This window comes from Drosophila miranda, assembly GCF_003369915.1.
Source record: "Drosophila miranda strain MSH22 chromosome Y unlocalized genomic scaffold, D.miranda_PacBio2.1 Contig_Y4_pilon, whole genome shotgun sequence".
Classification (NCBI taxonomy): domain Eukaryota; kingdom Metazoa; phylum Arthropoda; class Insecta; order Diptera; family Drosophilidae; genus Drosophila; species Drosophila miranda.
Genome location: NW_022881636.1, coordinates 1,483,149 through 1,504,502, shown reverse-complemented (window position 1 = coordinate 1,504,502; position 21,354 = coordinate 1,483,149). Strand labels below are relative to the sequence as shown.

Here is a 21,354-nt window from a genome sequence, read left to right as displayed (position 1 = left end):
TGCAGAAATGACTTTTAGCAATATTGATCGTCAATCCTGCTTGTTTCAGATGCCTAGATATCTCTGACAAAACCTCTAGGTGCTTTTAAAAATTCGAGGAAACAACTAATAAATCGTCTAAATAAACGAATACTGCGTTCCGCAACCGGGCTGGAACTACTTTATCCATTAAGCGAGACATGGTGCTGGTGGCATTACACAATCCAAACGGCATTACCTTGAATTGGTACAGAGGCCTAACCGGAACCGTAAACGCGGTCTTATCACGAGACATGAGCTGTAACGGTACTTGCCAGTAGGCGTCCTTTAAATCGAGACTCGTGATGTATTCTGGTTTCGGCAGTCGGCTAAGAATGCCACTAATCTGAGGCAAAGGATAAGCGTCCTTTTCTGTGAAACCGTTTACCTTTCGACAATCTAAGCAGATCCGAACCTTTCCGGGCTTAGTAACCATTACTATCGGTGAGGACCACGGACTGTCCGATTCCTCAATCACACCTAACTGTAACATCCGGTCTATTTCGGTATACATGGCCTTTTCAACGGCTGGCGAAACAGGAAAATGACTTTGTTTTACTGGCTTGGCATTTCCTACGTCGATCACGTGTGTGATTAAGTTCGTTTTACCTAAGCCATTTACAGCGAACGAGGGATAAGCGTCTATGACCTTGGACAGTTGGCCCTTTTGGGTTCTGGTTAACGAATGTTGTTCCTCACTATCCTTCGTTCGCGGAGCCTCTATTTCTGATACCCGCAACCTACTAGGCAGTAAATCGTATAAATTCCAGAAATCGATTCCGAGATATAGGTCACGTTTCAATGAAGGAATCAAATAAATCTCTAGTGACTATTTATCACCTCCGTATTCGATGTCTATCCTCATTTTCCCTGCTATCCGTTGTGCTCTTCCATCAGCGGTTTTAGCATTTTCCGTGATTCTCTTGTAAGGTACGTTTCCGCACATCACTTCGCTCGCTAAGTTACCTCCTATACAGCTGATGGACGCTCCTGAATCCAGCAAACCGTATACTGTGCGGTCTAACAGTTGAATCGGTAAAAACGGACGAGGATCTTTAGCCATTTCAGAGAGAGAGCGCTTAGATACGCCACACCTGATTTACTCTTCTTGCCAGAATCGAATCATCCGCTTCTTTCCACGAGATTTATTCTTCCCTACGGTCTCTGGTAATTCACAGTCAGTTAAAATTTTTTTTGATCCGAGTTTGCAATCCAACGCTAAATCATTGTTGCTTTTTTGAAAGTCCGGTGTAATCAGTGATGTCACTGCTGTTGGCTCCGAAGTTAATCGGTGTTTGTGCCTTGATGGCGAAGCACACTCGAAGTCTTCAGTTTGTACTGCGACTTCGGCGTGCTGGACTTGGAGTTTTTTGTACACTTTTCGCAACTTGGTTTATAAGTGTTCGCGGCTCCACAGCCGTAACAAAAAACTTTTCGTTCTGAAACGCAATCTTGATATCTGTGACCGGTCTGATGACAGTTCCAGCAGATTAACGAGATGGCTTCTACCGCCAACTCCCTCTCGGTGTCTGAGTCTTCTCGTAGCTCCCGATCTAGCAGTAGTTCTGATACTTCACGTCGAAATGGAACAGCTTTGGTATACCAAAAACATCTCCAGCCTGCGGCACACTTCCCTGAGCTCCTGTACACTTTTTAAATCGACATTCAACAGCTCATGGCGAATTTCCGGACGCAGGTTGTTCTTTAATACACGAACCAACTTCCGAATGGTCCAGGGTACTTCCAACTGATCGGTCAAGTTAGAGATGCTATCGTAAAAACTATCGAAAGTCTCGCTTGCCCTCTGCTTTCGGTTTCGGATCAGCTCTTCGATGTCAACGTCATCTTTTTCTTGGCGAAACTGAAGTCGTAAGGCAGCACATAAAGTATTCCATTGGACTTCAACTACGGCCTTGTGATGTCGCCAGTAGAACTCGTTAGCTTTGCCTTCAAACAAAACACTCACATTCCGGCAAAGCACGGAAAAATTTCCTTCCAATGTTTGATGGGTCAATGACTCTACTCTATATATGAAGTTATCTATCGATACTCCGACTCCCGAGAACTTAATTTTCCAGCCATTAAGTATATGGACTACTTTGTCCGGTCTCTGGGATAAATCAGAAAAACCGCTTCTCAATGGTGACGGATGAGCTATGCTTTGGGGTTCTAGTCTATGGCCAGGACTAGTTCCCTCACCATAGTTGGTTGCTTGCAACTGCTCGGACAACGGCGTTGAAGAACGGTCTAAAGCTGCGGTGACCGTGGACTGACTTGAGGTTCGGGTTAACTGTTGCATTGAATCAACTACCGAGCTTTGAATCAGTTCTGCCATTCGTTTGCTTAGTGAAGTGAGCAATCTCTGTTCCATTGCCACCAGATCTATATTTTTAGAAGAACTCGCTTCTTCTCCCCCTTTTGCACGTTCCTTAGACTGAGCGCGAGTATTTTGCGCTACTACCTTCGGCACCGCCCCGCTTACAGATCTACACCTGCCTTTACATACCGGGCAAACATTGCTAGTCTTTAAATGGGTGGTCATACAGGGAAGATGGAACACGTGCTCGCAAACCGATCGGAATACCTCATCCGTGGTCAGTATGGCTTTCTGGCACAGCGCGCACAGCGGGCTGACGCCTTCACCTGCCCCTTGAGCTTCCTTTCCGGGAGATCTGTCCAAACCCATGGCCAGAAATACTATACTCAAAGTCGTGCCTATAATTCTTCCTAACTTTGTTTTATTCACCTACAATTCCGTTAATAACTTTAATGCCAATGATGAACTCAATTGACTAACTTGAACTCACTTGAACTAACTTTAACTAACTTGGTCTAGCTTGAACTCAATGCAGCTACGCAGCGAATCGTAAGGTCCTAATCATACAACCGATATCTCCCTCACCACGGAAAAAGATTAGAGTTACTACTCTCAAGAAAATCGCTTTGTCGTGGGCAGTCAGGAATCTCCAGACTTATTCCTCAAAACGAACGATGTACCCGTCAGCAGCTTACACCGAAGCGGACAGACAACTGTTCAGCAACGGTTTGTCGGTTTTCCAGCTTTCGATGGCTACCTCTAATGCTTCTTCAGAAAAATCAGCCGAAGGTTTTCTCCAGCGACCGTGGATAAAGAGACTCTCGAAAGCTGTCTATTTATTTTCCGACGCGGCAGCGTAAAAGAACCCATCTAACGTTGAACACCAATAAGTGGCCTAACGTCGCTTGCCTATTTGGAAAAATCGTCACCGAACCAGTAATCCGCGGTCAGAAGGGAATACGGGTATTCTCTCTATCTGTCTTCCAAGCGGACTCTAACACGGCAATAACTCCTCCGGAAAATAAAAGCGGAAAATTTAGAAAAGGGAAAAAATGAAAGAATCTATCTAATCATCCAGGAGTCCCCGTGGAATATTTCGAACTACCCACTGGGGCCCCACGTTGGGCGCCACTTTTAATATTATTAATAATTATAACTGTAACGTGCAACGAGTCCTGTTCGAAAGCGGGCGTTCCGATTTGAGAGAGCTGGGCACGCTAATAATTATCCGGCTCTAGCTCGTCGGCTTTGGGGGTGGAGTTGTTGCTCCCTCAGATCAACCCAGACTCGAGGCTTCAATTACTAATAATATTGCCAGAACTTAGCGTGCTGCGACTTGTGCTAGAACGGTAGATTTGACGAGAAGAAGATACGAAGCTAAAGAGGATAGAGAACAGGAAGAGAGAGGGAAGCGAAAGGAAAGAAGGATAAAGAGGAAAGGGAAGTGAGAACCAAGGAAAATGGAGTGACATCGGTGTATATGTCCGCAGATGTTATGCGGAGTCTGGAACCACCCTGCCTTTGGTCATCCTCACGGAATAGCCGTTCTTCGATGACCCCTTTTTGACCCTTTTACGAAAACGCGCGAGCTAGCATTGAGTCCATTTTGTTCTTTTATCTAAACATCAACATTATTTCCTTAAAACAAAAATTAAATCCGATGTGGCAACATAGTAAATGATCTTAATAACTACGAAAATTAGGTGATTAGTAATGGTTGGGTATATGAGGATATTTGATAATGTAATGAGTATATATATAATAAGACTGTAATTCGAGTTAAGTTCTAATTAAATTCATAAATTTCGCTTTTCGCATAACATGGGAAAATCATTGAATACTTTAAGTTCGTTACTTTCGCTTTTCGCACAAATGTGGAAAAATCATTAAATCTTTTAACTTCTGAGTGAGTCGAAAATCAAAGAGGCGGTCTGGCTGACACAACGTGATCTCGTATACGGAGTTCAGTCGATGATCGGATGCAGATGGCATCTCTAATTAGCCAACGATCAGATCGCTCAAGGCAAAGCCTCAATAGGCAGGGGTCAGAGGTTTTAAATTCGCGAGGTTGGGCAAGGATCAGTTGGTTTTCAAAACTACGTACATTTCAACTTTTGGAAGGTATGCTTACTCACTCACTGTTCAATTTCCACCGACGAAAGATCGATCTTCCCGCGTAGGCTGAAAACAAGCGTTAATTCGGAAAGGTGGTTTACAGTACGGAGACTCTATCTCTTGCTACAACTCAGAATTCCTAACTTCGACCTACTCCTTGTACGTGGAGCCACAGAACTTTTGGGAGAATTTCTCCCTGACAATTCAATCCGAACTTACTGACAACAATAGCTTGTGAATATTTATAAAGATAGCTTAAGCATGATATGAGTTTAACGAATGTGTAACGAACATGAATTAAACTAGCGATGTCTTAACAATACTTATAACTGCAAATTCTGAACACATTTCCCGAACTCCCAGTGGGATCTTGAACGTTAATGAGGTTGGCTGATAATTATTCTTCATGAATATACAAATTTTGTGAGATTTTATACTTTAAACATTAGGATGGTAATAGACGAGGCTAGCATCCGCTGAACCCTATGATTTGGTGAACTGTGCTCCCTGAAGCTGCTGGAAGAGGAATCCTGGACAGAGTCGGGGCGAAGAGGACAGCCGAAGGCGGAGAATTCTGCCTCTGTTTGGCCGACGATTGGGCAACCAGGAAGACGATGGCCGCAGGTGGCTTTATCACTGTAGCATGGTCTGCGTTCGGCAACCAAGAAAACGAAGGCCGCAGGTGGCTTTATCACTGTAGCATGGTCTGCGTTCGGCAACCAAGGAAACGAAGGCCGCAGGTGGCTTTATCACTGTAGCATGGTCTGCGTTCGGCAACCAAGTAAACGAAGGCCGCAGGTGGCTTTATCACTGTAGCATGGTCTGCGTTCGGCAACCAAGAAAACGAAGGCCGCAGGTGGCTTTAGCACTGCCGCATGGTCTGCGCTCGGGCAACCAAGAGAACGATGGCCGCAGGTGGCTTTAGCACTGCAGCATCCCTGATTTGCTCCTGCTTCTTCTTCACGCGCCTTGGCGCGCGCTGCTGTTTAACCCTGTCTAGGGTGCTCCTCGCAGGCGAGGGGGTTCCAAGCGGGAAGGCGTTTGCTTATTCCAGCCCCCGGCTGACTGCGCTCTGCGGCTTACTTAGCCGGCGACTGGACGATGGGGTGCGTTTAAATAGCGTGGGTCGCTGCCCCACGCAACAAGCGAAAGACCGTCCGGTCTTTGGAGCTGTGGCGTCTTTCTTCCGAGCGGGATCTGTCGCGAGACTCCACTTGTACGAGCAAGGGAATCAGCGGGTGCGTGAGCTGCAGAAAATCAGATGAAAACCTGTTCTGTGGATTTTTCCAATCGTACTCACCCAAAATCGCGATCAACCGAAAGGTATGTCTTTTCCGTACCGTGTCGAGTTGTTTCACAAGGGAATTTTCCTATGATGGCACTTCTTACAAAAGATTCGTTTGCGCGCACAACCGTTCTCGACGAGATCTTTAACCGGAGAAGGAATTTGACATGGCCTGTCCGATGTCCAAAGCATCTCTGCGCGTCAACAGGTCAATTCGCTTCTAGCTCTTGCTTAAGCCGGTTGTGTTTTTTTCTTGCTCCCGCATTCTCCGCCCTTTGCCTAAATATCATACAACATTGTTGTGTCTTTGTTTTGATTTATTATCGCATCTCTTTAATTTGATTCTACTTTGTGTTAACCACCAGTGTTTTGTTTGTAAACAAGTGTTTAATATAAATTCAATATTGCAACGTAACACATCGGACTCGTGCAGGCAATTTGTTATTGTTTTTTGCCCAGTCTGCTTTTCGTTATCGCTTCTTCGGTGTGCACTGTTCTCGCGCATCAGCGTTTGCATCGCCCACACTCTCTCGTGAGCATACGCGGGCTTCTCGCATTGTTGCTCTCACTCTCTCTGGATTGCCTACACTCTCCCTCTCTGTGGACTTTTCTTTTGTGTCTCTGCTTTGGTGAGTTTACCGCTCGTTTTCTGCACTTCGTTGGATCATCTGCTTTGAATTATTGCCGCTGCAGCTGATTGTCTGGCTCGCTCTGCTGTCTGCTCTCCTACTTTACCTGCTATCTCACTCCGTTCTCTTATTATTCGTGCACAGTGATTCTACTGCTGTCAATAATGGCAATCGTTTGTAGTGCAAAGAAATGTGAATTCGGTGGTGTTATCATTGGTGATTCATTTCTTAGCTGCTGGCTGTGCGACAATTTTGCCCACATAAAATGTGCTGGTGGTGGAAATTTTGGCCGGCTGAATGATCTGATCTCGAAACGCATGGCCTGTCTTGGTCATGTCTGGCTTGTCGGGAGATTGAGGCCGAAATGCGCACATTTATGAGACAGACTCGAACTGGGTTTTCTGGATGTCCGGAAACAATTTGTGGCTCTCAACGAGAAATTTCTTGCCCTTGAATTCACAGTTTCTTGGCTCAAACTCTTGAGCGAATCGCCTAGACGGAAAATTCCGCATAATGATACAATCTCTTGCAACCTTAATCCGATTGGTACGCCTGCCTCCCACCTTCATCCATCGGAAAGCATTTTCCGTGTAGGCATGCCACGCCGGTTGTCTGTAAAATCCGCCAACGGTGGCTTCCGGAGTTCTTTAACACCGAGCAATGTGCTTCCTTCGAGCACCCAACTCCCCAACAGCATCAATCCCATCCCTGCAGTTTCTGTGGCCGTCACTTCTGACGCGGTGAGTGCTTCTAGTGCGGGTGTGCTGGTTGCTGACGGACGTCTTGCCAATTACTGCTCCAATTCCTGCTCCAATTCCTGCTGCAATTCCTGCTGCAATTCCTGCTGCAATTTCCTACTCCAATTCCTGCTACAGCCATTGCTGCCAATTCCTCTGCCCTTGTACCGAGATCTCTTTTAGGTGTGGCTCCACCATCTCGATCTCGCTCGGGACTTCAACTTAAAGCAGTGGTCCCTCGGAAAGCAATATTTGTTTCTCGTCTTATTCCTGAGGCTACAACGGAGGATGTTAAACAACATCTTGCCACTAAACTTAACACTTCGCCTGTTGATATAGTTGTGACTAAATTTTCATTTAAACATAAGCGCAACATATCATCATTTAAAATTCTTCTCCCTGATTCTTTACTATCCTGTTCTCTAGAACCGTCAATATGGCCTGAGCATACAATTGTGCATGAGTTCCTTCTCAAAGACTCGAACTCGAATCCAAGAATTACCGAACATGCTCCAAAAAACTAATGTACTATTTTTTCCATGCACTATCAGAACGTTCGCAGTTTGCTGGGAAAGTTGCGTCAAATTCATACTAATAGCGCGTCCTTTGATTTCGATGCCATCGCGTTTACCGAAACCTGGCTTAACTCCTCTGTCAATGATCACGAAATTTTCATTGATAGTTACACTATTTATAGAATGGACCGCCCATCTTTTGCAGGTGGGGTTCTGATTGCAGTTAAATCTGTTTTCTCATCTGAGTTATTTTCCCATTCAATAACATTCATGGAATTGAATTTGTTGCAGTCAAAGTTCGTGTTGGCTCCGCATTTTTCTATTTAACCTGCTCTTACATTCCTCCCAGGTCTGATGCTGAGCTTTACTTACACCACCTTTCAGCAATTAATAATGTTGTTTCTACATTAGGGTGCAATGATCGAATTATTGTCATGGGGGACTTTAACCTCCCATTTCTTTCTTGGCTGCCTTGTAATGACGCTAACCTGTTGTTTCCCAATTGCCATAATGACTTTATCAATGGGCTAACGGATATTTCCCTTGTCCAAATTAATGCCGTTAAAAACATTAGGGACAGACTTCTTGACCTCGTTTTTGTTAACGATGGTTCTCTTACTACTGTATCTAGAGCAAGCCCAATATCTCTCCCTGAAGATCCTTACCATCCAACTTTGTTGATATCACTGGAGTGTACACAATCTGGAGGTGCTGACAGTTCCATGGCTCCTTGTCACATAAAGTGTTTTCGCAAAACAAACTTTATTGATTTAGATCTACATCTCTCGCGTGTTGATTGGTCGTTTCTTTATTCATTACCGAACATAGATGCAACTGTTAACTCGTTTTATAGTTCTATTTACTCCGCCCTTAATACGTTTGTTCAGATATCACTGTACCTGTATCGTCCAAGCCTCCCTGGTTCTCCAAGTATTTGTCATACTTAAAAAATAATAAATCCCGGCTCTATAAAAAGTACCAGAAGTCGGGCTCCACGTTGGCCTTAGCTCTATACTCCTCCGCTCGCTCTCTGTTCCTTGCCGTCAATAGTCAGTGTTATAATCATTACCTTTCAACATGTAGTAGTAATTTTCGTAGTGATCCTAAAAAATTCTATTCGTTCGTTAATTCTAAGCGCAAGTCAAACGTTTTTCCTCCGTCCCTTCATTACCAGAACAAAACAGAAGCTTCTGCTGTTGGTATTGCAAATTTATTCGCTAACTTTTTCCAAACAACGTACTCGTCTCATATTTACAACGCATCCACTCCGTATCCGTACCAGCTACCTCAAGCTAACAGTATTTTTTCTGCCCTTTTTTCGAGGAAAGCGTTGTTCTTGAAGGTTTGTCATCTATGGACATATCGTTTTCTGCGGGTCCAGATAAGGTACCAAGTTGCATCTTAAAACACTGTGCCCAGTCCCTTTGCAAGCCCTTGACCTTTCTCTTCAACCTCTCCTTGGAACAGTCTTGTCTCCCAGTAATTTGGAATGAGTCCTACATCATTCCGCTTCACAAAAAAGGTTCAAGATCAAACATTGAAAACTATCGTGGTATCGCAAAGCTTTCCGCCATCCCGAAGCTTCTTGAGTTCCTGGTCACCCGGCAACTGCAACATCTTTGTTGCAGCTTGATATCTCCGTCGCAACACGGTTTTTTCAGACATCGTTCAACATCGACTAACCTTCTTGAGTTTTCTAACCTAATCCACCGTGGTTTTCAAATTGGTTTGCAGACGGATGTAGTTTTTACGGACTTCAGCAAGGCATTCGATTCTGTGAACCATGCTCTGCTTATTCAAAAGCTCTCCTTATTAGGCGTTCCCAACGAATCTTCTAGATTGGATTTTGTCCTATCTCTCTAACCGTACTCAACGTGTTTTGTTTTCTAACGTGTTGTCAAATACTGTTAATGTTACTTTCAGGTGTGCCACAGGGAAGTCATCTGGGCCCGCTTCTGTTTATTTTATTTGTGAACGACCTTCCTCAAGTTATAACATACTCTACTACACTAATGTATGCTGATGATGTCAAAATCTGTCTTTCTTACTCTGATTGGTATATGCACACACGCCTTCAACTTGATCTAAGTGAACTACTATTGTGGTGTTCAACTAATCTTCTTTTTCTGAACCTTTCCAAATGCAAACTTATGACATTTTACCGTCGCGCTCCTCATTTTGTCTCATATGTTCTAGAAATCATGTCCTTGAGCGAATTTCGAGTTCAAATGACCTCGGAGTCCTTTTTGATCATAAGATGTGTTTCAACACCCATATAGCTGCAACTGTAAATAAAGCTAAGGGTGTTTTAGCGTTCATCAAGCGTTGGTCCAAGGAGTTTGACGACCCGTACGTTACGAAACAACTGTACATCTCGTTAGTACGTCCTATATTGGAGTATTGTTCTTGTGTGTGGAGCCCGCAGTATAAAGAGCAGCAGGCTGTTATTGAATCCGTGCAAAAGCAATTTTTAATTTTTGCCCTTCGGAACTTTAACTGGGACTCGGGTAGAATCTTGCCACCCTACCGGTCTAGGCTAAATCTTATCGACCTGCCGTCGTTGCACCATCGCAGAATAATGCAATGGCGTAATGTGTCGTGCACAAGCTCCTTCTTGGGACTGTTGACTCCCAAACTCTCTTGGGTCAGATTGACTTGGCCGTTCCATCCAGACCTACCCGTACTTTTAGGCCTATCCGTCTACCCATATGTAGGTCTAATTATGCTGATCATGAACCTTTTAGGGTTTTATGCCATAATTATAACTCCCTCTGTCTAACCCTATCCCCTGAACTGTCTCTTAAACTAATTGCATGCAATATTTATAATCATTTAAATTTAGCTAACTTTTAACTTATCTTTTTCTGCCTTTAGTAACTAAGTACCATTATTAACAGATAATTTGTTAATTTAATTAAATAAATAAAAGTAACCCTGCGCCTGTTAACAGGTCAAAGTAACCCTGTGCCTGTCAAAGGGTGGCAGGAGAGATCGATATCATGGTCTTGACTTTCAATTTTTCTTTCAAATCTCAACCGATTAATCTTCCCGCCAACCTATCGACTTCTTCTATGTCGCTTCAGGCCCGCTACAGTACCTGGTGTAACCTGATTCGTTTTCAGGCGAGCGGAATGGTTTTGTTCAGGTTGGAGCCGAGGGCTACTTCTTTCCAAACAATTTTAAAGACGAGGCGGAGATGTATTACAACTTTGAGGCGCGACCGAATGACGTCTGGATAGTGACAGTGCCCAGATCAGGCACCACTTGTACACAGGAGCTGATCTGGCTGCTGGCCAATGGCCTGGACTGTGAGCAGGCCCAGCGCGACCTCTCACCGACCGTTTTCCTTCTTCGAGTTGGTCCACTGACAATTCTGCTGGGCATCATAGTATTCACTGCGTCTTTTTCCCTTAGATTTCCACTCTTCATGCACAGCCAGGTCAAGGCAGAGCTTCTGGAGGAGAACCATGAATCAGCTGATGCCTTGGAATTCATTGAGAAGATTTCCCGGCGGGATACGAGGTCCTAAGTGAAGTGCCTTCTTCCAGCGACGCTTCATCAAGACGCACTTTCTATTCTCCTTGCTGCGCCGAGTGTTTTGCAGAACAAATGCAAGGTTCGACTCTTTGTTAAGCATTTTTTTTTTCATAACAAATGTAATCCAACTACGTATGTATTTCAGATCGGTTACGTTGCCCGCAATCCCAAGGACGTTGCAGTCTCCTATTACCACTTGAACCAACTCTTCCGCACGCAGGGATACATTGGCGACTTTGAGCGCTTCTGGCGATACTTCCAACGAGGATTAAGTCGGAGATCTGTCAAAACATCTGTCATATTAAAGCTTCTCCATCGAATGTACTTTGCAGATCCCTGGCTACCGTACTACAGCCATGTGAATGAAGCCCAGAACAATTGCCACTTGTCCAAACGTTCTCTTTCTGCGTTACGAGGACATGCTGAAGGATCTGCCAGGCACTGTGCATAGAATTGGTTCCTTTTTGGATTGTAGACCGACTGCCGCAGACCTCGACAAACTACTCATCTGAGCATTTGAAAACTTCCGCGTGAACAAGTCCGTGAACATGCATGAAATGGCCTCCGTTGGAATCCTGAACAAAAAACGAGGCGGGATTCGACCGGAGAGGCGGTGGAGAGAGTGCCAAAAATGGTCCGCACACTCAAATGGAGTTTGTCGATAATCCCAAGCTGCTGAAATGCGCCAACGAATGGATCGAACAGAATGTTAAATGCTTTAAGACCATATGAAAGTGTGGAGAAATATAGCTCGACGTCACCTGATTTTGCTTGGCACTTTTACTGTTTGTTTCTTTTTGGTTTAAGTTGAGGCTGAACTATACTAGAACTAACGTATTTGCACATTGAAACTATCCACACTGGCATTCGCTATCTGCTTGTGTATATCGTTAACCTCCGCCTGGGTCAGGGTGCGCTCCATATGGCGATAGACAATGCGGAAGCACACGCTCGACTTGCCCGTCTTTGGATGCTTAAATTGTCCACAAGACTGATCTGAGAGAAAAAGAGTTAGATTTATAGGGACTTATCCTCCACTCTACTTACTTGTTCCACAATGTCACCAGCCACCGTCCGAACCAGATCGTAGAAATCGTTGGGCGAGAAGCCAGCATCAACCTCCACATCGGAGGGCAGCCAGAAGGACAGGTCGTTGGTACACTGCGGATAGTGGGAGATGGGTTTGTACTTTGGCAGATTGTGCAGATCCTTTTCGATGAACTGCGAAAGGAAGCCGCTGTCATTGGACCAGAACAGGCGAATGTCCGGTATATCAAAGAGCACCATAGCCAGACGCTCGAGGCCGACACCAAAAAGCGTAGCCAATTGACTGGTGGACGCCGGACTGCTGGAGGATTTCGTGGCGAATAATGCCACAGCCAAGAACCTCCAGCCAGTTGTTTTTGAAGTAGATCTCCAACTCCCAGGAGGGTTGCGTGAAAGGGAAATATGTTTCTACCCAGCGGTACTTGATGCGAGGACCGAACAATTCCTTTGTCAGACCCACAAGGACGTGTTTCATCTCGTGCTCCATCAGTTTAACCGCTTCCAGAGTGTGGCAGGGCTGCTTCGTCTGGTCCATGCATTTCGATGAGGGAAGAATCAGTTTTGGATCGGCCAATGAGCCCGTCCAAGTCTCCTCGAACAGCTCCAGGCCAGGATTGCGCTCAAAGAGCTTGTCTTTAGTGACTAATCGCACTGCATCTGCCTGATGGAACACCGGGTAGTGGGTACTGTCGATCTCATCGCGCCGATACACTTCCCCCACCACCAGGAAATTGTCCAGTCCACCAGAGATCAATTCAACCTGGTGGGCCGTGGTGTGGGCGCGGAGCAGTTGGTGCTGGTTAATGTAGTAGCAGTCTGATTTCTGGCGACTCACATGATCGCTGGGTATCAGCAGGTTGTCGAAATTCTGCTGCACTGTCACCACAGGATTCAGTTTGTCGTAGACGGAAAACAGTGGATTTCCGCGCTGATTCCGGTAGGCTCCATAAAAGTAATTTACGATGCGCTGGCGAATGATGGACAGGGGATGATCCCTCTGGAGGTCCTTATTCGCTCCCAGGTACGACAGAATTTTGGGCGTTACATTCGTCCAGCTGTCGGTGGCGTACGTGCTCCCATTCACCACCAGTTGTGGCTGCGCGGGAGGCGGTGACTTTTCCACAACAGCATTGCTGCCCAGCCAACGGCTCTGGCTGCAGTTCCCCGTGCGGAGAGAGTATCTGGAGCAGCCCTGCACACGTAGGTTCAGATGCATTTTCGTGGCCTATTTTATTTATTTATATGAACAATTGCATATTATAACACACAACAGAGCAGTAAAATCAGCTGGGAAAATGTAGGTATCGACCCACGGAAATATACCAAAATAAACCGTCTCATTTTAAAAACATACCGTAAATATACTGACGAACTCAAGTTCTTTTATACATATTCCTCGTTTTTGATATTCCGTCCAATATTTATAGCTAGACAGATTTCTCAGCTGTGCCCACATAATTTTACCCAACTGGTGAACCTATTTTATACTTGACTGGTTTATTTTAAACACTTGCTTTTATTGGATTTCGCTTAAAAAAGAGTTTTAGCGGAAAAGTTAAAAAAAAAAATGTAAGAGAGTAATCGTTCCTTTGCTCAATTTTAATATTCCGTAAAATAATGCTGGCTTAGTAAAACCTTCAGCCCAGCCCAAATAATTTTATCCGATTGATGAATCAATTTTTTACAAGATTAACGACTTTTTTTTATTGTATTTTGACTAAAACACGGTTTAAACAAAAAAGTAAAAAAAAACCGTAGCAATGTTGTCATGTCAATGTTGCTGGTAATTGTCGACTTGTTCCTAATCAGAGTATGGGCATTTGTATACCCTATTTCGTTAATTTAATATGAAGACACTCTAAAACATAATTAATAAAGAAATTGTCTCAAATTGATTTATTGTAAACGTATACATTCATTTGATTAGTTTCCTGTATATCCTGATCCCGGTACTCATTCTTAACTCTATTATATCCTTTTCCATAGGGTATGCCATAGGTGTTGTTCATGTTGCGGGGGAGGTATCCCTTGTTAGCATCCCTATAAATTCCGAAAATGGTTATTATAAATAATATAAAAACGAGGGGGAACGTTGTGAGTTGCAGCGGACACCGCAACTCTACAGTTATACCGATACTAAGTCAGTATGGCTCTCCTCCGGCAGACGCCGCTAATATTGAACGACACGACAAAGAGTGCGTGCGAGAGAGACAGAAAATCAGTATGAGCGTGACGTCGGGGCTGCGTAGCCAGTGCAAATTGATTTGTTCCTTTTGGCTATAAAAATGGTCTGATCTGATCAGATTCAGCAATCTGATAGATATGGTCATTATCTATGATTCTGCGTTTTTAGTTTTCTCGTATCCTCAATATTGTGGATGCAACAGATTTTCGTCCTTTGTGGGGGCGGAAGGGGATGGGGCGAAATTTTGAGATATACGTTTTAAAGTGAGATCTAACAGGAGTGCGGATACCAAATTTGGTTACTCTAGCCTTAATAGTCTCTGAGATTTGTGGATGCCCCAGATTTTCATCCTTTGCGGGGGCGGAAGGGGGTGTGGCGAAATTTTGAAACAAACTCGTCTCGGTCCGATATATTAGGAGTCTGGATACCAAATTTGGTTGCTCTAGCTTTTATAGTCTCTGAGATTTAGGCGCTAATGTTTTACTCTAAGCAAAGCCGGCTATGCTACGTGTGTGTTAGAGAGACACAGGGCGAGAAAAAATGAAATTGTTTTCTTGATGCTGGCTATAATAATAATACGATCTCATTCAAATTCTGCAGTCTAAGAGATATGGTCATTCTCTACGATTCTGCGTTTTTGGTTTTCTCGTATCTTTAAAATTGTGGATGCCACAGATTTTCGTCCTTTGTGGGGGCGGAAGTGGGCGGGGCGAAGTTTTGAAATATTTTTGTAGCAGTGACATATCACAGAAGTCTGGATCCAAAACATCGTTGCTCTAGCTCTTATAGTCTTTGAGCACTAGGCGCTAATAGGGACGGACAGACGGACAGACGGACGGACGGACAGACGGACGGACGGACAGACAGACATGGCTCAATCGACTCGGCTATTGATGCTGATCAAGAATATATATACTTTATGAGGTCGGAAACGATTCCTTCTGGACGTTACACACATCCACTTTTACCACAAATCTAATATACCCCAATACTCATTTGAGTATCGGGTATAAATATACCCCAATACTCATTTTGAGTATCGGGTATAATAAACTTTTCTGAAGTTTTCCACCAGAATACATATGTACGTACTATCAGTATATAGATTTTGGGTGATTTAAAAGTCAAATTCTTGCATCCTTGGATATTTATTAGGTCGGTATTATTGTATGTACATTTATAATATGTCAGTATATAAATGGTATGCCTATAAACAAAGGTTATGTATTCTTATTTGAAAAATTCTGAAATCGCAGCTGACATTATGGATCCGACATATCAGGACTGTTACGGAAACAATAATAGCGGAGAAATTATATGTACGTATTGCAAAATAATAGCTAATCTATGTAAAATGTATAATCCTTCAGTTCGACCGATCCAAAACTAGCTTTAGTTAATTCGAGTATCATACTCGTATGCTCCCTGCTAATCTGTGAGAGTGATTAGGCCTTACAGTTGACGACACGTTAAAGTTCATGCAGAGAAACTAAAAATAAATACACGCTAGTCACTTTTTGAAGATCGATATATGGTTGCTATTTCCTAATGTGATTCGGGAGCAGAACTCGAGTGCGTCACCAGTTTCTTTGAATGGACTCTTGCGTCCATCGAGTGTCGGCTCCCGCACCTTGGATCTGTTCTATTCCTTTTTACAATTAAAGGCTATGGTTATACGCGTAGTGATAATTTGATTATTCTATTTTTTCGCATTTAGTTGAATTCTTGTCCTTCCAGTCTATAGAGAGCGTTTGCATCTACTTGAGGGCCTCCTTGGCCCGCTGCTCCCACTCGGCCCGGCGCTGATGGATGCCCTTGAATTCGCCCACTGTCGCCGATCTCTCGATTGGCGTGCCGGACATGGACATGGACATGGCACCTGTGGCTTGAACTCCTGCTCCTGCAGCGGAGGCAGTGGTGGTGGGTGGAGCTGCCTGTACCGACGAAGCTGGTGCTGATGATGGGGCCTGTTTCAGTTGCAGCGACAAGCGCTCGTTCGCAGGCTTGGCGCCTCCATTGTTGCTGTTGCTCAGGTTGTTCCGGACTCCATTGCTGACCTTGATGGGGGGCAGGTAGCTTACCACCTTCTGCTGTGTATTGGTCGCTTTCTGCAGGCTACTGCTGATGTGGCTGTTGTTGTGGTTATTGTTGTTGTGGTTGTGGCTGCTGTTGAGATTGCGGAAGTCGGCAACCGAGTTCCGGTTGCTGGTGGGATGTTGGGAGGATGTCTTGGTAAACTCACTGCTGACCTGCGCCTCGTACTTGGGCGACAGTTTGTCCAGCTTCTCCTCGCTGTTGGACTGGTTCTCCTTATCACTGTCCACACTCTGGCTCCCGCTGGGTGTTGACATCTTCTTAGGTGTTGGCTGGGCAGGGGTTACCACCTCCTCGTCCTTCACCTTCAGCGAGCGGCGGGCAAACACTTTTCATCAGTTCCGGCGTGGGGTCGTCCTTGCTCGGAGAGGCGTTGCCATTGCAGCTGGCAAAGGATTTTTTGCGCAGCACCACGGGATTAGTATTTCCATTGACCTCGGTCAGCTCCGGTGTCTTTGGCGGAGTGGCAGGAGTTAGAGCACTCACAGCTGGTGGCATCTCCGCCTTGCTGATTGATTGCTTTCGCTGCTCCGCCAGATTACGCTCCTTCCGCTCCTCGTTGAGGAAGAGCCGCTTGCGCTCCTCCAGAGAAAGGCGGTTTACCTTGTTCTCCTTCTGTATGATATGCTGGTCCCTCGGGGCTGCCCCCAGCTTGGCGGTGGAGACCGGGATGGGGATGCCGTTGCTCTTTGGTGTAATGGGTGTCGTGACAGGCGTGTTCGCGGATGAGAGTGTCTCGCTGCTGCCAAAGCTGGTCCGCACGCTGGTCGCGCTTACAGAACGCGGCTGCCTGCCCAGATTCGGCTCCAGGGCCTGCCTAAGGTTAAGGTTAAGTGCAACAGTGCTAGGACCCAGCGGCATCTCTGTGTGCTCAACAACCTCCCCCCCTGCCCCACTGCTCCGCCGCAGGCTGAGGTCATCGCTGCTCTGGCTTCGCTCGGTGGGGATTTCAGGTTCTTGGCCAGCACCAGGTGGTTTAGACTTCTTGTGCAGGCTCGCCTGATCCACGCGGTTCAGCTGGATCTTCATGAACTCCGGCTCGACTGGAGTCTCCACATTGCTGGAGTTGCGGCGGCTGCTGCCGCCGCTGTTGTTGTTGTTCTTAGCCGGAGTTGCGGGAGGGCTGTGTGAGAGCTTTGCACTCTTGGTCAGTGGGCTGGCCGGGCTGGGAGTGCAGATGGCCGTGCTGGTTATTATCTTCCTTCCGAGGTCCAGTAGCTTTGGACGCTCCGGCTGCAGTTTGGCTGCTGGCGTGGCCTGCTCCACGTTCAGCTCTTTGCTGACTGTGGCCGATTTGCGCAGGACACTCACCAGCGGCGACTTTACGATCATGTCGATGTTCTGCTCTATCTGGGAGATGTTGGCTGGGCCGGGACAGGACTGTACCAGGAGCTTGTTGCTCCGTTGTGGTGAGCTCTTCGCCAGCGCCGGCAGCTGGCCCGTAGACTCCGCGCGCCCCTGCAGCAGCTTGTTGTCGTTGATCTCGAATCCCAAGGACACGCACTTGGTGTTCGGCGAGAGGGGCGAGCGCGGGACTGTGGCGGAGAGCTCTGCTTGTAGTAGGAGGGCAGGCGGAAGCTGATCGAGAGGTCGGGCAGACTGGGCATGTGGTTGTGCACGACGGTCGAGTCGACTACGGCCTCCCGCTCTTCCTGGTTAGTTGCGGAAGCTACGCGACTTCTCGACCGTCTTGCGTTGCTTCTCCTCGTAAATAGAGCGGCGAGGGCTCGTCCGTGCTGGTCTCCAGCGAGTTGGAGGAGCTCGAGTTCTGGCCCACCCGAGTCGCTGGAGCGGCACAGTTTCTGCTGGAAGGCGCTGATCCCCACGATCCGTGGCTTGCGCTCGAAGTGGGAGGTTGGTCTCGGCCTTGACCTGTTTGCTCGCGGACCAGGGTTGTAGATTGGAACGTGTCGTTGCCCCGGGTGATCTTGGAGAGCAGGTTGGTGATGTCGTTTGAGGCACTGCTGTTCGGGATGCCGGCGGGCGAGCTGGAGCCAAGTTCCTGGGGGATGTAGCGTTGGCGTGCAGCAGGTCCCGACTTGGGCTTGGGCGCCATCTGCGGCTGGGTAGTGAGCCCTGCCCCTAAGTTGCCGACTATTGCGTTGCGGCCGTGGCTGGCCTCGATGTGGATCTCACGCTTAATCATCTGGCGGGTCTCCTGCACGAGCTGCTGTCGCGACTTGTCCGGTATCAGAAACGGCTCTCGAAAAGCCCGTCTCCAGGCAGGAGTTTGATATCTGGAGCTTCTTGGCCATGCTCTGGCTGGAGTCGGTGTCTTCGAGGCCATCGTTGCCCCTGGCAATGCTGCGCTTCGAGTTTCTGTGGATAAGCCGCCGCAGGAGTCCGCTCTCAGTGCTCTCTATGGCGGCCAGGGCATCGTCCCCATCAGTGGACGACTCGCCCCTGCTCTCGAGCACTGTGTTTGCCTTGGTCACCTTGGCGGTGCTGGTGGGTGGTGGATTTGTTCGTGGGGGCTCGCAGTCCGAAGATCTGCGCCGTGGTGGAAAACGTGCTCGTCACCTGACTGTCGTTCGTGTCGCCTGTTCGATTGTCTTGGTTCGCTTCGTCGTGATGGAGCTCGAGCTTGAGTTGGGGGCCGTTCTTGTTGCTGGGGCTGGGGCTGGGATTCATGGCAGCGGTCGTCTTCGGTGCAGAGAGCGAGTCCTGCTCTTGAGGTCAACATCTGCGGGAACAAAGGAGGATGCACATTAGCTGGGAACTCTGAGAAGCCTCTGGGGTCACTTACCACGGACTGCTTTCAGGCCCGGACATGTCTTCTGCATATCCTCGTTGGCTTCTGGTATGGAGGACTGGAGATACGAGCAGAAATCAGTATCATATGGTTATCAAGGCCATGGGCGCATCTTCACTCACCTCCAATTGTCTGCGGTGCTGTCGGCTGGGTCCCTTCTTCTTGGCCGGCCTGATGGCCATCTTGTGCTTGGCCGCCGCGTTGGGACAGCCGGTGGCTGTCCTCCATCGAGACGGAGGAGCTGGTCGACACCCGCGAGTGGTACCTGTGGCTCTGGCTCTGGGTCTGGCTCTGCTGGCTGTCCTCCGTTTCCTCGGCGCTGGTCACGCTCTGCAGACTCAGCGAGGACACCTCGCTCTGGCTGTGTCCACGGGTCTGGACTGGGACCCACCGCGGCGCTGCGGCTCTGGCCTCCGGCCACCCGTCTCTGCGGCGATGCCGGACTGCGGGGCAGGCCAGATTCCTCGTCGGAGGCATTCGGGTCGGATTGCGTCGCTTGCGTAGGACGTCTGTGGAGCTCCGCCTTTAAATGGAAAGCAAAAGCGAAATGTGGGTAATCTGCTGCTTCTTAGACGTATGGTTAGGGGGGGGCGGGTGAGGGGGCGCGCTGTGCCGTTACCCAGCTCTTCCACGGAACACGAAGCGAAGCGCGCAGGCAGCTGCGGCCGAGACGACTCTCGCCGATGCTAGAGCCGCTCAGGCCTCATCTTGAACGGATTCTGCTTGAAGTCGATCATTTCGAGTGCCTCAATGCGGTGTCGAGGCTACGAATGACTGCGAACGTGGTCGATTGGTTAGCTGTTGGGGAACTGTGGAGCTGTGCAACTGTGTCCCTGCGACTCCTGAATGGGCCCAACCCTTAAGTCTTACCGTAAACCAGAGCTTGAATGGATTGGCCTGCACTTTGAGGAACCCGTGCTTTCCGGCTACCATCTTCGAGGCTCTCTAATTTCCATTTCCATTCCATTTCGCCATTTCCATTCAATTTCACTCTCGTTTTTCCTCGTCGAGGGTCGATTCTGCTCATCTGCTCTGCCCTCTGTTCTGCCGCGAGACCATTTTCAGTTGCACATTGCACTTGGATGCGCATACATCTGCGGCGCTGGCTGAGTGGTTTTTCTGGCTTTGTCTCAGTGGAAAGTGAAATCATTGGATCGCGTGCCGCCTCCATCGGAGACAGACAACAATAGCCCTTGTTAGTGCCCCGCTCATTATTTATTTATTATTTATTAAATTATTTAGGCTTCTAGCTCTTGCTTAAGCCGGTTGTGTTTTTTTTCTTGCTCCCGCATTCTCCGCCTTTGCCTAAATATCATACAACATTGTTGTGTCTTTGTTTTGATTTATTATCGCATCTCTTTAATTTGATTCTACTTTGTTTAACCACCAGTGTTTTGTTTGTAAACCAAGTGTTAAAATATAAATTCAATATTGCAACGTAACACATCGGACTCGTGCAGGCAATTTGTTATTGTTTTTTGCCCAGTCTGCTTTTCGTTATCGCTTCTTCGGTGTGCACTGTTCTCGCGCATCAGCGTTTGCATCGCCCAACACTCTCTCGTGAGCATACGCGGGCTTCTCGCATTGTTGCTCTCACTCTCTCTGGATGCCTATACTCTCCCTCTCTGTGGACTTTTCTTTTGTGTCTCTGATTTGGTGAGTTTACTGCTCGTTTTCTGCACTTCGTTGGATCATCTGCTTTGAATTATTGCCGCTGCAGCTGATTGTCTGGCTCGCTCTGCTGTCTGCTCTCCTTACTTTACCTGCGATCTCACTCCGTTCTCTTATTATTCGTGCACAGTGATTCTACTGCTGTCAATAATGCAATCGTTTGTAGTGCAAAGAAATGTGAATTCGGTGGTGTTATCATTGGTGATTCATTTTCTTAGCTGCTGGCTGTGCACAATTTTGCCCACATAAAATGTGCTGGTGTGGAAAAAATTTTGGCCGGCTGAATGATCTGATCTCGAAACGCATGGGCCTGTCTTGGTCATGTCTGGCTTGTCGGGAGATTGAGGCCGAAATGCGCACATTTATGAGACAGACTCGAACTGGTTTCTGGATGTCCGGAAAGAATTTGTGGTCCTCAACGAGAAATTTCTTGCCCTTGAATCACAAGTTCT

The 21,354-nt window shown here is 47.0% G+C and overlaps 1 long non-coding RNA gene and 3 pseudogenes across 1 annotated transcript; 1 reads left to right on the top strand and 3 right to left on the bottom strand.

The window, feature by feature from the left end:
* Window positions 1-4,827: 4,827 nt before the first annotated feature.
* On the bottom strand, window positions 4,828-5,910 carry LOC117194935. Its single transcript, XR_004474939.1, has 2 exons — window positions 5,751-5,910; window positions 4,828-5,697 (listed from the first exon to the last, which is right to left on the bottom strand). It is a non-coding gene; the product is annotated as an uncharacterized LOC117194935 (long non-coding RNA).
* A 5,058-nt stretch (window positions 5,911-10,968) lies between these two features.
* LOC117194934 lies at window positions 10,969-11,918 on the top strand (annotated as a pseudogene).
* On the bottom strand, window positions 11,916-13,494 carry LOC117194933 (annotated as a pseudogene).
* A 2,007-nt stretch (window positions 13,495-15,501) lies between these two features.
* LOC117194912 lies at window positions 15,502-20,164 on the bottom strand (annotated as a pseudogene).
* Between the last annotated feature and the right edge of the window lie 1,190 nt (window positions 20,165-21,354).